This window comes from Schistocerca serialis, chromosome 2 (assembly GCF_023864345.2).
Source record: "Schistocerca serialis cubense isolate TAMUIC-IGC-003099 chromosome 2, iqSchSeri2.2, whole genome shotgun sequence".
Lineage (NCBI taxonomy): Eukaryota > Metazoa > Arthropoda > Insecta > Orthoptera > Acrididae > Schistocerca > Schistocerca serialis.
Genome location: NC_064639.1, coordinates 824,978,760 through 824,996,724, shown reverse-complemented (window position 1 = coordinate 824,996,724; position 17,965 = coordinate 824,978,760). Strand labels below are relative to the sequence as shown.

The 17,965-nt window shown below is 45.6% G+C and overlaps 1 pseudogene; it reads right to left on the bottom strand.

Moving 5' to 3' along the window:
* Nucleotides 1–1,887: 1,887 nt before the first annotated feature.
* On the bottom strand, nucleotides 1,888–2,005 carry LOC126459722 (5S ribosomal RNA; annotated as a pseudogene).
* Nucleotides 2,006–17,965: the final 15,960 nt, after the last annotated feature.

The window sequence follows — 17,965 nt, the reverse complement described above, 5'->3', positions numbered from 1 at the left end:
ATACACCCAATATTTGGAGCTTCCCCATTAGATGCAAATGTCGCACAATGGTGGAATGAGCACAGTTCACTAATTTTCCAAGTTCTCGAGAACAATGACGTGGATCATTATGGACTAACGAGTTTAAAAGATCGTCATCAAACCCGGAAGGTCTTGCTGAACGTAGAGAGTCACTAATGTCGAAACGATGCTCCTTAAAAAACATTTTCTTGTCGTGCTATGTCTAGTGGCATTATCCCCATACACGGCGCAGATGTTTCTGGCTTCATTCGCTACTGTTACCCCTCTACTGAAGTCAAACAGAAGAGTAGGTCGGATACTTTCCGATTTCTCAACCTGGCACTCCACTTTCTAGAGTTCGCAGTTTCGCCATCTCAAGAAGACAAAAAGGCAATATGTAAACTCAAATAACAACAGTGAACTACAAATAAAAAATGTCAACCGATCAATAAACCAACAGTAACCGGAATACCAACATGAAAAACAAAACGCTACGAACTTAAGCACCACCTAATATTTATGCAGAATGTTATACTAATAAAAGAGATCAAAAGGATGGTAAAATAGAAAACTCTGGAATCTTAACAACTTTTAGTAATGTGTTTGAAGGTCTACACAGTTAAGGATACGTCTGTCTTCCAGTAGACAAGAAAATGTTGCGCGTCTTGCAGTTCAGAACATAAATGCAATGTTTGCACACAGCTTCAGGTTTTAACCTTTTGGGAAGCAATATATGTTGCACAAATCAAGTAGGAGAGAGTGTTGTACTTTGGAACACTTATCAGGCTTTTGAATCTAGTCGGCGCTCTAACAGAAGTTTAATGCATTATCTTACTCCATTTTCAAATGATAGCATTCTCTTTATGTGTGTTGCAGTCTTTTTCTGTAGTTATGAAAATTACACAAGAAAAGTAAGGTTTTTCTAAAGGTGAGAAACTGTTCCAAGAACAGTGTGGTAATATAGCTAGGAACAAATATTCTATTGAAATCTAAAAGTGTTTCAGTCGAAAAAACCTTGTCAATGCGCTAAAGAAACTCAGCACATTTGCAGCTGTAAGGTGTTCCATGGTAGAAGATCGCCTTTCGTTTCGTGGTACACTGCACTGGTGCACAATCGAAGAAATTTGCCTTAAGCTTCCAGTCGTTGTATAACTAGTTTTAAAAATATACTGAATTTAATTCATCATAAAACTCTGTAACTGAAGAACCAGGACTATCCTCCAAATAACTTTCATATGTTATACATCACATAAACTTAAAGAAATCGTAATATTTAAAAACGCTGCACGAAACTCGGCTCATGTCTCACAGCAACAAAAACACTAGAAAATGCCAGAAACTGCTTATGGCGGTGTCTACTGCACATTCCTGCAAATGATTCTAAAATTAGTGACTAGATTGAAACACTGGCCAGGAAGTATCACGTAATCCCACCTACACATCCTCCACGTACAACACTCTCCTCTACTTGATGTTAAGGAATTTGGAAGTGCCCGTTCGTATCCACAGAAGCTCATATCTTCAATATATTTCTGAACAATGAGGACGCATTTATTTACGTTCTCTGCAAGTAGGAATTTATCTGCCAGTAACTGGCACTGAATATAAATTTCCATAGCTTCCAAGAGTAGTTCATGATTCAATTTTGAAAAAATAGCTCAGATATAGGTTTTAACGCAGTATTTACACTCCGTCATCAGGCCACAAGTGGCCCATCGGGACCATCCGACCGCCGTGTCATCCTCAGATGAGGATGCGGATAGGAGGGGCGTGTGGTCAGCACACCGCTCTCCCGGTCGTTACGATGGTTTTCTTTCACCGGAGCCGCTACTATTCGGTCGAGTAGCTCCTCAATTAGCATCACGAGGCTGAGTGCACCCCGAAAAATGGCAACAGCACATGGGGACCCGGATGGTGACCCATCCAAGTGCCGGCCGCGCCCGACAGCGCTTAACTTCGGTGATCTGACGGCAACCGGTGTATCCACTGCGGCAAGGCCGTTGCCTAACGCAGTATTTAATATGTCTAATTTGGTGGGTGCCAGTGGCGTATTGCTGTGGCAAAAGATTGCACTGTACTCCAATTTAGGTAGCTCCAGCGATTGATACAAGGTTAGAACTGTCCTGGGATGTGCACCCTGTAAGTATGGACCAACTAACGTCTATGGCTTCCTCTAGGCTGAGAGTAAGATGTTGGACGACTTCAAACCGCTTCAGAAGTAAGTCACAGATTCGTCCCAGACCATCCAGTCGAAGTTACAGATGTCAGATTGTTCCTGAACATCTGAGGAGTAAGGGTGTGTTTACGCTGCCACCTCTACACTTGTTGCTTGCCCGGCACTGCACGGCGATGATGAATGACTATCACAGTCTTACCTGTCCGTTTCACCAGCACCATCGCTTCTCGACCTGCTGCTCGCTACGATCCTCGCCAGGCGATAAGAAGCTGGTTCATCTTTCCTGCTGTGACCATCGCCGTTATGTCCTGAATCTTGAGACGAGATTGGCTGCTTCAAGGTGAATCTAGTGTCGAGACGTCTGTCTCTCCTAGCACTCTGTTCGCTATGTAAACAGTTGCAGGTTAATTAGTCCTGGCGGGCAGCGAGCAGTGTGGCTGCAGCTTAAATGAACAAGGCACCTGGCGAGCGGCAAGGCGCTATGTGACAGCAGCGAGCGGCAAGGTGCAATGCGCTAGCAGCGAGCAGCGAGGAGCCACCAGCGAGACTGCATCATAAACGTGCCCCAAGGTGCTCTGCAGGTTTGAGGAGTAAGTGCCACAACTTGGAGTTTGTGATGATATACTGCTAGACCATATTATATCAGCCAACTGTTAAATAATATGGTAGCATGACACGTACCATGGACGGTCATGGGCATTTTAATATTGTAATAATTTAACAGATGGAGGAATGCAAGTTTCAGTTTAATGTGGACTGAGGACTGCGTCTTCACGGAAACCTGTGTGGGTCCATCATCACATTCCTTAAGCAAATGTATGTCCAATGGCCGTGAAGCAGCCCGCAGATACTTGGGTTCCTGGAGTGTGTGGATTATGTACTAGTATTGGAGTATGTCTGATGTGATGTCAGAGAAGGCCATGGCAAGGAAGCTGCACGAGATGACCACGGGTAAGTTTTTGTTAATATAAATATGAGATGTTCGTTCTTTCCGACGCCATTTCAATCCTGCAGCCAGTATGAATCAAGACACAATGGGATTAAAAACATTAGCTTCCAGTGCGCATTCATCTATACCAACGGGGATAGCTGAAAATTTATGGTGGAGTGGAATTCGAACCCAGGCCTGCTGCTTACTAGGCAGATGTGCTGATCACTACCACATCTGCACACAGTGATCATCGGAGCAGCATGGATTACACTAGCACACCTTCCATCAGACCCAAATTCTCATCTTATCCACACACAACAGATGTAGCTCCCCTTGCCCAGTATCCTCATTACTCGCGGCTTTTCTATTCCATGAGAGTTCGAGCTTGGCGAGCATGTGCAGGGAAGGGATCATTGACTATCCTCGCCTGAATTACATACATATATACCGGGTGATCAAAAAGTCTGTATAAATTTGAAAACTGAATAAATCACAGAATAATATATATAGAGAGGTACAAATTGACACACATGCTTGGAATGACATGGGGGTTTATTACAACCAAAAAAGTACAGAAGTTCAAAAAATGTATGACAGATGGCGCTTCATCTGATCAGAATAGCAATAATTAGCATAACCAAGTAAGACAAAGCAAATATGATGTTCTTTACATGAAATGCTCGATATGTCCCCCATCATTCCTCAACAATAGTTGTAAACGAGGAATAATGTTGTGAACAGCACTGTAAAGCATGACGGGAGTTATGGTGAGGCATTGGTGTCGGATGTTGTCTTTCAGTATCCCTAGTGGGCGGCTGAGCACACAATCATTGTAGCACCCCACCCATCACTTATCTGGTTTTGGTGTGTGTTCACCCAGGTAATTGACTAACAGACCAACAGAGAGTGCAAAACTGCCGCAATGTCGGATAACGCAAAGAGAGTAATAAGACCCTGTGACTCCTGATTGAACTGCGGTGGCAGTGCTGACATTAATTGATTCAGAATTGATCCCTTTTAATTAAAAAGGGTGCACATTGATGTTATATTCAGCTACTGAACACCAGATGCAAATGTTGAACATAAAATTAATTAAGAAAGTGACTTGGGATTTCAACTACTTGATTGAAAACAGATGCAGTCGATTAGCACAGATTTATTTTAACTCACGACATTCAATCATCACATTACATGACTCTCCTAACAGGCAGTGGTAATAAATTACATTTGCGATAAATCAAATGTAATTCCAATCGACTGACCCAGGCGTAATGCGAAGTGCGAGAAGAATTCTACAATACACGGCCCATGAAAACTTCATGGAAACTTTGCCGACGTGATCCAACAAATTAATCAGTGGCCGGAGCGGGCGCAATATCACCAAATTCAGTGTGGCGGGTGGCGTCGTTATGCGGACGTCGGCCGACCTCGTGGTGCTGCAAGGCTGCGCTCGTCTATTCACTTCTAGCTATCTTGTTCAGTACATAGCTGAATGAACACTTTCTATCTCCAAGCTGAATCGTTCCGTTTGCTAAGTCCTAAACTGCAGAGATGCTCTCTCTCTCTCAGGCAAGCTGAGTAAAGAACGCCATGTCTGCACTCTAGGCAAGCTGGGAACGAAAGACCACTATGGAGACTTCTCCCAGTCCGCTCTTCGCCTTGGTTTCCCATCCAGCAAAATCACTTACGCCAATTGCAGCGCAAGTCGCGTTAATTATGTGTCACTTCCCAGTGCCGACCAATGCCTGCTCTGGGAAGTGAACAAATTCCCACAAAATTTCCCTTCCTCTCAACTTCTGCTATTTCGCTCCTCCCAGGCCACCCATCAAGGTTAGCGTCTGCACAAAATACCAGTTTTTCAGGAATTCTGATTCCCAGGACAGTACTTCAAATTCCTTGGTCCTGCGTTCCCATCGGAGGCCAGCGTATTTCATTCTGTCGCTCTTCACCTAATTTACTTCAGAATTGAGTGTGAAGTTGCTATAGTCATGAAGACGCATATTTTGGCCTCTGTTGACCACTTCACCGTAGCTTTGCGCGGCTTTCTCGCATGTTTAACTGGAAACAGGATGACAGACATTTATCAACAGGTGTATAAGTTCTCCGTCTGCTTCCCTGTACACCAGCATGGGGTCAACGACCCACTCACTGTCGTTCATCTTTAGGCAGCTGGAGGCCGCACCCCGTTACTGCTTTCTCAGAGCTTGAGCCGCCCTAAGCTGCCTATTGTCGCTTCCCTTCGCAGCTCCCCAGTCGGCCACAGTGAATTCTAAATACTTCCTTGGGATAAACTAGCCTCCAGTAAATCGACGCATTTCCACAAAGTTTTCATGTCATGTGAATTACTTTAAAACCATCACCCGACATTAATTATTCCAATACGTCCATACTATTCCCTCTACAAGATTCATTGTGCCTTGTCAGTCATTTTTGTTCAGCCCTACTGTTCGCTCAACGTGAGTTAGGTGATCTTTAATGACTTCATGTAAGGGGCATAGTTCTTGCCATCTTACATAGCCCCTCTCTTTAAATCAATTTTGTAGTACTCCTATGGTGTTACCGCCTGTGGTACAAAATTAATATCTCCATAAGTGTTATTTTAATCTATTCGTGTGATTAGTTATAGGCGATTGAATACCACTGCCTCCTCTCTAATGCAAACTCCCACTCATTCCTATGGTACCTGCCTTCAATGACTGGATTTACTGTTAAAGACGTGGTCATTATTTAGTCTAACTTTACGTTCTGCCAATTCCTGAGACAATTATTGGTCAGAGTACTCAAAAGAAAACTACAATTATATTACAAGGACGCACGTCGCAAAGGGCAAATACACATGTTTAAGCACCACTGTGCTTGTCATTTGAATGGCAAGACCCGCAATTATAACTTAAGGTCCATTCACTCTCAGTTATCCATCCCTACTCGACTTAAATTACTAAAAACATACATGAACAATATTCGTGTAACATTTTGTGGAGTTGATAGTCGTTCCTCTCATTCAGTTATATGTGAACGCCAGTTTGACATTTTATAAATAAAGGTTTTTTTTGTGTCTCACTGTCTCTGGACGTTTATATTATGCATGGTGTAAGTGTCATCTTTACACAATTCAACAAGGTCTGGCCCAGTCCAGTATCTGGATTGTGTACACACATGTACCTTTTATATATATATATATATATATATATATATATATATATATATATATATATAAAATACAACCAAAATGACAAGAATCATTGCGCAATGAGCAACCAGTGTTGTGTCTTTGTAACAAGGTATAAGTAGGAAATCTTATCGTAACATAAAGAGACGTGGCATGACAAATATATGACGTTTTAACAAATGGCACATTTATAAAATCATAACCTTCTTATAAAATAATTCATAAACAGAACAAATGAGTACTTTACGTTCGTTGAGGCGCATGTTATTCATTTGAAACCACACTGATACACTCACATACACGCCACAAGTTTCTTGCAGGAACGGAAGTGACATTAGTTCTGACTAGCAAGTTGAGGGATGGCTAACAGCTGTGAAGAGAGTAATGTCGATTATGGAGATGGCGCCACAGGCACCTGCATCTTCTTGAGGCAGGATGGCTCTCACCTAAGAGCTCATTGTTGACATCTTGTCCAACAGGCACAAGACCAAATCGGTGCATCTATGATCGGTGACCTCTCGCGGCTCAGCCACAGGTCATTGCGCCTTCTGTAGACGTTTTAGGGCAAGGGAGGGACCGTGATCAGACAAGCGCCCATTTTTTGCTCAGGCCCTCAAAGTTGGTGTCATTAGGCACAAAAGGTCAGCTGGGCTGTCGCTCCAAATGATGTGGTGAGCCACAAATACAGAAACCTTCTTGGACCTCTTCATTGCTGCCCCCGATCTGCACCATGTACAGAGACCAGGACCAACCTCTTTGTTGTACACCGAGGCGCTGGATATCACCTCTCCTCGGCTGCTGAGTTGACCACCGTCCCCGTCGATTCAGGGCGTGGTCTGCATGCCATTACCATCGTCAGCTGTGTGGTCCCCTCATTGCTGTCGTCTTCGTTCCTTGTCAGCTCGTGTGTGGTGTGCCAGGTGTCGTAGCTTCAACTCCCTCTTGCTCAGTTACGCCACCTTAACACAATAAGACAACTAATTTTAGTACATTGAAAGTGCTCATGTTTAACCATCAGTACTATACATTTTTTTTTTACATTTGATTTAAGATAATAAACTTGTTTCATTACAAAAGGAATAATTTTACTTGTTTTTTAAATCAACTTCAGGATCATTTAAAATAGAAGTGTAACAGAAGTTTTTTATACATAAACATAAAAATGTACAAGACAACTTGCTTCACCAGTCGTTCACACACACACACACACACACACACAATCAAGGGACAGGGAATCAAGATTATCTGGACAGGATCCCATCACCATTTCTAACTACCAATTCCTACGACTAACACGGTGTTGGCCAACCCGACTACATGTCTACTATTTACTACTTTTTATCTCTAATCTTGTTTTTTCTTCTGAATTCCCTATGTGGCAGACGTCTCTCTTATTGTGCCTGTGAACATGTATAAAACACAACAAACTTAGACATGTGTCAGTCTTAACAAGATTTTTGTTGGAAGTTTGGATAGCGTCCTTTATCGTGTTCTATTGCGACACTTTTTCTCTCCTCTATTTTATTCCGTTTTCTCCTTTGGTCACGAATGGTTTTATAAGGCCTGTGAGCATGTTTCGGATTAGCAGTGTCGCAATGGCACAACGCAAACACAGCTCACTGCTCACACTCGCTGTTGTTACACTATCTTGGTATCAACAAGTATTTCTGGCGTATCAATGCTGCTGTTCGCTCTGTAGATGATTACATCCGGTTCATTTTAACATACACTGGGTGTTGTGATTGGCAGGCGAGCAACACCGTGTTACTAGAGGAGGCCGAAATGCACGCGTTTTAGCTCACGCAGGCTGGCGTGAGGTCTGCAACAGGACAAGGAAATTAGAATTTAGAGAAACGGACGTAGCTGGTGGAATACTTAACTTTAATCCATTAATGATGAACGTCGCTCTTGACAGTACATGATTCGCAATATCAATAGTAACTGAATATGGCGCCTTGCTAGGTCGTAGCAAATGACGTAGCTGATGGCTATGCTAAACTATCGTCTCGGCAAATGAGAGCATATTTTGTCAGTGAACCATCGCTAGCAAAGTCGGTTGTACAACTGGGGCGAGTGCTAGGAAGTCTCTCTAGACCTGCCGTGTGGCGACGCTCCGTCTGCAATCACTGATAGTGGCGACAAGCGGGTCCGATGTATACTACCGGACCGCGGCCGATTTAAAGGCTATCACCTAGCAAGTGTGGTGTCTGGCGGTAACACCACATTCCTCCCCCGCAAATCGGCGTACGGTTGTGGCATAAGGCTTCCGCCCGTCGTGGGGAGGACCCCATGTTGACTTATGCGACGAGATGGGGAGCCTAACAACAGGCGGGGCTGTGCCACCCGCACCCTGCCATTCGGACAGCGAGGAGCTAGGAAACGCCTGAAAACCTGCTCCAGGGTCCACGCCAACATGCGGTGTATGCGCCCGCAGAGAGACAGGAGAGGCCGGAGGGTCGACCTCCATCGGGCCGGGGCACCCGACGGGCGAAGACGACACATGGTCCAGAGCGGGCAAGAGTTCCATGTCGGAGGACAACTGGTCACGGGAAGCGATCGGCGGCGCGCGACCCAGTGAGGCGCCCGGAGGCTGCAGCGTAGCGTCCACGGCGGGCGTCGCCGGCGGGAGAACAGGCGGCGGCGGCGGCGCGTCGCCATGGGGCAAATTGGAAGGCAGCGTCGGTAACACCTTGGGCTGAGGCGAGCCAGTAGATGGGTCCCCAGGGCGCTGACCGGACGGCACCGTCGCTGAAAGCAGACGGGGAGCGGCAGATCCCATGCGACGACAGAGGCGCAGCTGATTGAGATGCCAATGCACCTCACCAGAGGCCCCCAAAACCAGATACATAGCGCGGCCGAGGCAGCGAAGAATGCGCCCTTCGAGCCAACGCCGTGAACCTCGATAGTGGCGATAGTAGACAACGTCGCCTGGAGCAAAAGCAGGTGGCTGCCGCTGCACAGGAACCTGATGCGGCGGATGTAGCAAAGACATCAAGGTTCGATGATGACGACCATGGAGCAACTCAGCCGGTCAGCGACCATCTCGGGGTTGAGAGCGATACGAGAACAAAAAGAGCAATAACACGTCCTCCCGAGAATGCGACTCTTTCAACTTCAACATCTGTGACTTGAAAGTCCTGACCCATCGTTCAGCAGCACCGTTTGACTGTGGCGAAAACGGCCCGGGCGTCAGATGTTGAATACCATTGGCCTTGCAGAATGACTGAAATTCTGCGGACATGAATTGTGGGCCATTGTCAGAAACAATAGTCTGTGGAAGACCTTCAATGCAAAAGATAGCAGATAACGCTTGGATGGTGGCAGATGACGTAGTGGAAGACATCCGGAAAACAAAAGGAAAATTACTGAATGAATCTACCACAACCAACCATCGAGCATTCAAGAATGGACCAGCAAAATCGATGTGTAAGCGTTGCCAAGGGGAAGTGGCTTTTGGCTATGTAAAGAATTTCCGCGGTGGTGCTGATTGTTGTTCGGCACACACCATGCAAGAAGAGCACATATTCGTAATCGCGGCATCGATTCCGAACCAAGTACAGTGATGACGAGCAAGTTGTTTCGTTCTCACTATACCCCAATGTCCTTGGTGGAGAAGCGGTAGGACAGAGGACTGTAACGAATGTGGGACCACGACCCTGGACTGATCATTATCAGAACGCAACAGCAAAACACCACGTTGTACAAAAAGTCTCTCCTGGTGAGCAAAAAATCGGCGAACCAACGGATCCGCGATCCGTGACTTTGACAAGGGCCATTACGTAGCAACAAAACGCAGAATGGTAGCAAGGACAGGGTCGGTAGCTGGGGATGTAGCTACACGACGAAAATCAATCGGAAACGATTCGACCACGTCATCGGTTTCCGCATAAATGAACATGCAAGCAAGTTCGGAGGAATCGAATGCCCTATCCTCAGCAACAGGCAAACGGGACAACGCATCGGCGTTTCCGTGGTTAGTAGTGGACCGATACAAGATATCGTAGCGGTACTGCGAGAGGAAAATAGACCAGCCAATGAATTTCTGCGCTGTATGTGGAGGTAAAGGATTGTTCGGATGAAAAAACGATGTCAAAGGTTTTTGGTCTGTGATGATGGTAAAGTGACGACCATTCAAGAAATCATGAAACTTTGTAACACCAAATACGAGAGGCAATCCTTCTTTCTCGATCTGTGAATAATTTCTTTGCACAGACGAGACTAATTTGGACGCAAAGGCAACAGGGCGATCGTGCACAGCACCGATGTTGAAATCCGATGCATCCACCATCAACAAAAGAGGCTTCTGGGGATCCAATGGCGTAAGGCAAGTATTGGAAAGCAACGCCGATTTCAGCTGGCGAAAGGCGCGTTCTCATTCCGTCGTCCAGACGAACGGAACACCTTTACGGCGTAAGCGATGAAGCGGAGCTGAAATGGAAGAGGCGTGTGGGACATATCGGTGATAATAGTAGATTTTTCCCAGCACACTCTGTAGCTGCTTCAAATTCTGCGGCGAAGGCAAGTCTTGTATGGCAAGGAGGTGCTCGGGACTGGGATGTATGCCTTGGGCATTGAGTACATGTCCCAGGTATGGCAAGTCACGAGCAAAATACACAAATTTGTCCTTCCGCAAGCGAAGACCATTTTGTCGCAAGACCTGAAATAATGTTCTGAGATTGGCTCAATGTTCTTCTTCCATCTTTCCGGAAATCACAATATCGTCCAGATAGTTTGCTGCAGTAGGGACCGACGCACAAACAGTTTAAGATATTGCTGAAACAATGCAGGGGCGGATGCACACCCAAATGGCAGTCGTTTGAATCGATAGAAACCAAGATGCGTGTTAACCACCAAAACGCGCTGGGATTCTTCGTCCACCGGTTTTGCAAGTATGCATCTGCTAGGTCCAACTTCGAAAAATATTTACCCGGGCACAGTTTGTCAAAAAGATCTTCCGGGCAGGGTAAAGGAAAAGTTGCAATCACTAGTTGTGGATTCACTGTTGCCTTGAAGTCCACACAAAGTCTCAATTTTCCGGAAGGTTTTGGCAAAATTACTAAGGGTGATGCCCAGAGAGAAGCCTGCACACGTTCAATTACACCTTGTGATTCCAAATCGTGTAATGTTTTTGCGACCTCATCACGCAATGCGTGGGGAACATTGAGCGCTCTGAAAAATTTCGGTTGTGCGTTTACTTTCAGTTCCAAATGTGCTTTATAGTTCTTACTGCAACCAAGGCCCGGTGCAAAAATGTCTGCAAATTCTTCACATAGACGAGAAACACTGTCAGAAGGCACAGTCTGGTTCACTGATAGGACCTGGTTTACTATAGACAAGTTAAACAACTGAAATAAATCGAAACTAAACAAGTTCACTGCAGAAGAAGAACGAAGGACGTAAAATGACACAAGTTTCGTTTGTCCGTTGTATGTTGCAAGAAGGCTGCACTGTCCTAACAGAGGGATATCTTGACCTGAATAACTAGTTAACTTAACATTTGTGGCACGCAACGGAGGTGTGCCCAGCTGTTTGTACATGTCTTGATTGATCAGTGAAACTGCAGCTCTGGTATTGAGCTGGAATGGTATCACTTTGCCGTTAATGTCCAAGTCTACTAAAAGTTTATTGTCCTGCTGACGACAAGAGCGACTGTCTCGTGCAACGTGAACTGACGCTGGTACCAAATCACTTGCGACTTGACGGGAGTTCCGGCGATGTCGACACACACTAGTTGTGGGACGAACACAGTCACTGGTACAGTGAGTGGCACTGAGTGGAGTGGAATGAACTACATGAATTTTCATGGGCGAAGTTTCGCGTATCCTTGGTTCGATTCCGATTCCGGCGCGAAGCAAAGGGCCTGGAATGGTTTTGAGCTTACGATCTGAGCTTTTTCTGGTAAACACTCTGAACATGTCCTTTTTTATTACAATAAAAGCAAATAGCTTGGCGTGACGGGCAAATCTCACGCGAATGTCTAGTAGCGCACTGCGGGCAGGATTTGAGCACTGCATTTGGTTGCCGGCGCGGTACACGTGGCTGAGAGCCTGGCGGCAGTGGCGCGGCCAGGTGCGAGGACTGTTTACTGTTCCGTGCAGCTCGCCCGGCGGGCCGGTTAACCTGACACACGGCTGGTGAAGTTTCAAATGATTCCTGAGCAAAGTCAAGTGTGTCCTGCTGATCCAATATGTCCATCACTTGTTGAAGGGAGGGATTGACTAGTTTCAAAATCTGTTCCCTTATACGAACATCAGAAACGTTCTGAGCAATTGCATCACATACCACAGTATCTGAATAAGGGAGTCCACATTGACACTCAAAAGCACAATCCCTAGTAAGGCCTTGCAAGGTTGCAACCCACTCCTGATTAGTCTGACCTGCCATACGTTTTGTACGAAAGAAGGTATACCGTTTCACAACTACATTGACTGATTCTTTGAAATATGCATCTAATGCAGACAAAATTTCTTCGTAGGACAGAGTTGTCGCATCGGGGAAATAATTTGACTATCACACGGTACATGTTCACCATGACTGATGATAACAAAAAAGGCTGCTGCTCGTTACCTTGAATTCCGTAGGCGGCGAGATGGAATCCAAATTGGCGTGACCACTCCGTCCAGCTTTCCAGTGCAGCATCAAAAGGTCTAAAAGTTGGCGCAACTGCGTGTTGTGGCTGTGTTAGCGGTGGAGCGGCTGCTGCCGCATCGTTTTGCATCGCACGTTGACCCTGGATGAGCTGTCCAATGGCATCCAGTAGGGCCTGCGTCTGCTGATTCTGTAAGCCATAAAATTTGGACAGCACATCTGGAGATTGTGGCGAAGCCATTACACAAGTAAATCAGGGCAGTCTAGAGAAGAACGCGGTTTTGCCTCGTCGCCAATGTTGTGATTGGCAGGAGAGCCAACACCGTGTTACTATAGGAGGCCGAAATGCACGCGTTTTAGCTCACACAGGCTGACGTGAAGTCTGGAACAGGACAAGGAAATTAGAATTTAGAAAAACGGTCGTAGCTGGTGGAATACTTAACTTTAATCCGTCGCTCTTGAAGGTACATGATTCACAATATCAATAGTAACTGAATATGGCGCCTTGATAGGTCGTAGCAAATGACGTAGCTGAAGGCTATGCTAAACTATCGTCTCGGCAAATGAGAGCATATTTTGTCAGTGAACCATCGCTAGCAAAGTCGGTTGTACAACTGGGGCGAGTGCTAGAAAGTCTTTCTAGACCTGCCGTGTGGCGGCGCTCGGTCTGCAATCACTGATAGTGGCGACACGCGGGTCCGACGTATACTACCGGACCGCGGCCGATTTAAAGGCTAACCTGGCAAGTGTGGTGTCTGGCGGTGACACCACACTGGGTTCGCTAATTCACGCAACTGCGCATAGCTGTCCACCTCCTACGTATTCAGGGGCATACGAGATGCGTCGACGCGTGCTCCTAACGACCTAAGGGGCTGGCCACCTTAAATACGTTCTCCAATGACGGAGATACAATTATGGGGAACTTTTCTGTAATTTACAGAGTTCCTAATCTATCTTTTTCTAGGGGTACACCCAGAAATGCTTGTTTTCCATTCTTTAATCATGTGTTTTTACAAAATAATCTAGTGCACTTCACTTTCACAACGTCGAGAGGCGAGATATGATTATTAGTAATAAAAACACAAAATATCGACACATATAAACGAGACATTCTACCACTAAGATCAGTATATACACAAACAAACAAGAAACTTAAACAAAAATCGTTGTTCTAAGCCTATGTTTACTACAATTCCATGTACAAAGTCTGCAGTTCATCATTCCACAAATGCCTTTACATGTGCTATCGGATGCACTCCCAGCGATTTTCCTGTTTTTATGGATTCTACTTCCAATGCGTTGGCATGAGCTATTCTCCTCACGCCCACAGGCCCACTATACGCGGCGAAGAATTTGTGGCACAACTTCCTTTGCTTGTTTCACAGTCGGTGTGTCTTAATGACCTTTTGCCCAACCACAAATTGTCGTACTCGCGCCCCTTTATCCGCTCGTCCTTTGCGCTTCTCGCCTGCACGTCGGATATTTTGTAGGGCTTTCTCCACGACGGTCCCACGTCGCTGCCGTGTTCTTGGAGGAAACTCCACTAACTGACGGAGCCAGTCCGGCGGGTCCCGGTTCTTTAGTACCGTGATTGGAGCTAACAGGGTGGTGCTGTTTGGTATCTCATTAATTACTTCCTGGAAATCTTTGATGAAAATGTCCCATGTGGCGTGCTTCTTACTGCAGTACAATCTGCAAAGGTGTCGTAAATCCTTCATTGTTCTTTCAGAGGGATTAGAACTGGGGTGGAAGCGGGATATGAAAACTGGTGTTAATTCCATGACTTTAAAGTGTTCTCTTCCATACCTCCGAGCTTGTCTGTGGCCCATTATCCGACAAAATATAATCTACTGGCCCTACCTGTGCCAGGAAATCTCTACGTAGCGCCCTGCTCACCGTTGTCCCGGTTGCTCTTTTCAATGGTGTCAGGGTGACGTACTTAGACGTTAATTCTAAGACCACCATGACGTATCTATAACCCCTGTGTGTGGTTGGTAACGGACCCATCAAGTCCGTCGCTGCTGTTTGTCTTAATTTCTCCGGAATAATGGGGTACAAAGGTTCAAATGATTCAAATGGCTCTGAGCACTATGGGACTTAACATCTAGGTCATCAGTCCCCTAGAACTTAGAACTACTTAAACCTAACTAACCTAAGGACATCACACATATCCATCCCCGAGGCAGTATTCGAACCTGCGACCGTAGCGGTCGCGCGGTTCCAGACTGAAGCGCCTTGAACCGCTCGGCCACTCGGGCCGGCTGGGGTACAGAGGCGGCTGCATGGCTACTGTATTGGTTTTCGCCCTCTGACACTTCTTACATACGCGAGAACCTTGCGTATTCGTCTCTCCATGTTTTTGAAATGACAGACGCTTATTAGTTTCAAGAAGCACTTCCTGGGTCTGAAGCGAGCATAACTGAGATGTGTATACCAGATGAGCTTGTTTATTACTTCCTCTGGCACGCACACGACCCACAACGTCTCACCCGGATTTCTTCTTTAAAACAGGACCCCCTTTCTTAACAGATAATGCTGCCTAAGCTTGGCTTGCGTTCTATCTTTCCACTTTTCTTTTATTCCTCTCAGCACAGGGTCTTTGTCTTGTTCTCGCCCAATATCACGCATTGTCACTGTGATATAATTTTCAAACGCCACTTTTCGTAGATAGAACAAGGAGAAATGTTCTTGTTCCAGTTCTTCAGCCCGATAATCGCTTATTCCCAGAGGGGAACGGGATAGTGCATCCACTATTACATTTGTGGGTCCCGGTACGTAGACTATTGTGAAATTGAATTCCTGGAGGACAGCAGCCCATCTCGCAAGCCTGCCATGCGTTAATTTGGCCGTAAGTAAGAACTCCAGAGCTCTATGGTCGGTATAGACATGTGTGTTACGTCCGAATAAAAAGAACTTGAACTTCTGGAACCCCCACACTATCGCGAGGGCCTCCAGTTCGGTTACTGAGTAGTTCCTTTCGCTTTTACTCAGCACCCGACTCCCGAACGCGATCGTTTTGTATATCTTTATTCCATCTTCTTCATATTCTTGGAAGACCATTACGCCTAGTCCGGTTTTCGCGCTATCCGTGGCCATACAGAAGTCATGCGCCAGATCAGGATGTGACAGAATCGGAGCCTTTACCAGAGCTGATTTTAGCATACTGAATTCGCTTTCTGCATCATTGTCCCATACCCACGCCGTATTCTTTCCGGTTAATTGACACAGTCGTGGTGTCGCCAATGCCTCTATATATATGAATTTTTTGTAAAAATTCACGACACCGAGAAAACCTCTCAGATGTTTCCTTGTGGTAGGCGTTGCAAATTCTGCGATTGCCCTCATCTGCTCAGGGTCTTGCATAATCCCTTCCCTTGTGATGACATGACCCAAAAAATATACTTGTCTTCCTCCAAAACATTAATTTTTTGTATTTACCATCAGCCCACGTTTTCTTAATTTGGAGATCACTTCTCCTAGAAGATTGTTGTGAGATTCCCATGTCTTTTCCGCAATGAGGATATCATCAATGTAACATGTTATTGTATCCCTTAACCCCTCATCCAAAATTGTTCCTAATCGTCTTATAAATGCTGCAGACGAAATATTCAGGCCAAAGGGGAGCTCTTAAATTGATAGCATCTACCAAATGCAATGAACGCCGTGTATTTTCTACATTCTGGATCCAACTCGATTTGCCATAAGCTGGATTTCAAATCCAGAGAGGAAAACACCGAAACTCCAGGGAATTTCTGCAGCAACTCATCGAGCCTCTCGCCTCTGTCGGTTTCCGGAACTATGATCGTACTGATCTGCCAGGAATCTAACGAAATTCGAATTTCCCCGTTCCTTTTGTCTGCGATCCTGACCGGGCTGTTATATTGTGACTTTGCTGGCTCTATCACATCCTCCCTCTGCATCCGCTGGAATTCGATAGAAACACGATCTCGGTACGACCACGGAATCGGGTACGGCGGTACTCGAAACGGTTTGTGCCTCTTTACGTCCAATTTATATTGATAGCCCTTTATGGGGCTCGTCTTGGGGAGAAAAACTTCAATATTCCTTCTTAGCACATTGTCTAACCCTTCTTTGTCTGCGTCTCTTAACCTTTATGCCTTGCAATTTCTCGCTTATTTCCTTATGTATTTCCACTAACAGTGCTTCTTTCGAAGTACTATCTCGATTGTCCTATTCGCCGTAGGTTTCACCTGTTGACTCCTCCTGGTTTGGAAACTGTAGTCTGAGACAGCTCTTTTGTACCTGCCCCGGGATTGCCTGTTCATCGAAACGAAGATGGATTTTGTCACCCTCTCCTAATGTGACTTCTCCTCTACCCAAATCGATTATAGTTTTGTTCGTTGATAGGAAATCCATACCAATGATAATATCGGTGGACAGTTTCGGAATGACAAAAAGATTAGGAGTCAACTGATGTCCCAGACATTCGAATTCTAAACGTGTCTGTTGAGATATTTCTATGCTCTTTCCAAGTAATGCACCCCTGGCTTTCGTCTTTTGTGTGACAAGAGTCGGTGGGTTCAGCACATTCTTACATGTCTTAAATACCTCTTCTGAGATCGCTGAAAGCTGGCTTCCACTATCAATTATAGCGGCCACCGTTAAGTCACCTATTTTGATTTTGACTACTGGGTATATTTCTTTATTTTGTTGCTCTTCCTTTTCTTCGAGGAGTAACTCGGTGACATCCTAATATTCTATAATGTTTATGTTTTTGACTAGTTCCGAGCTTACGGACGTTTTGCAACTCCTGTCCGCGCTCTGGTCTAGTCATTCGTAATCCTGCCAGTTAAGGTGGGATGGACCAGGCTTCGGAGGGCGGACTTCGACCTCTTCCTGGTTGTTATTTTGGTAACCATTATTCCTGTTCCGTCCCGATTGCTGATTACCACCCCAGGTCCTTTGTGATTTACTATGTTGCACCGTGGAGTGTCGCTCTTCTTCCGTGTACCTTCTTTTCGAGTTGCCATTACTCTTATCTTGATTGTGGCCGTTGTAGTTCGGTGCTGGCCTACTATCCCACTGGGGTCCGTTATTGCGTCGGTTGTTATTTTGTTCACGCTGTCGGCGTTTCTCCCAC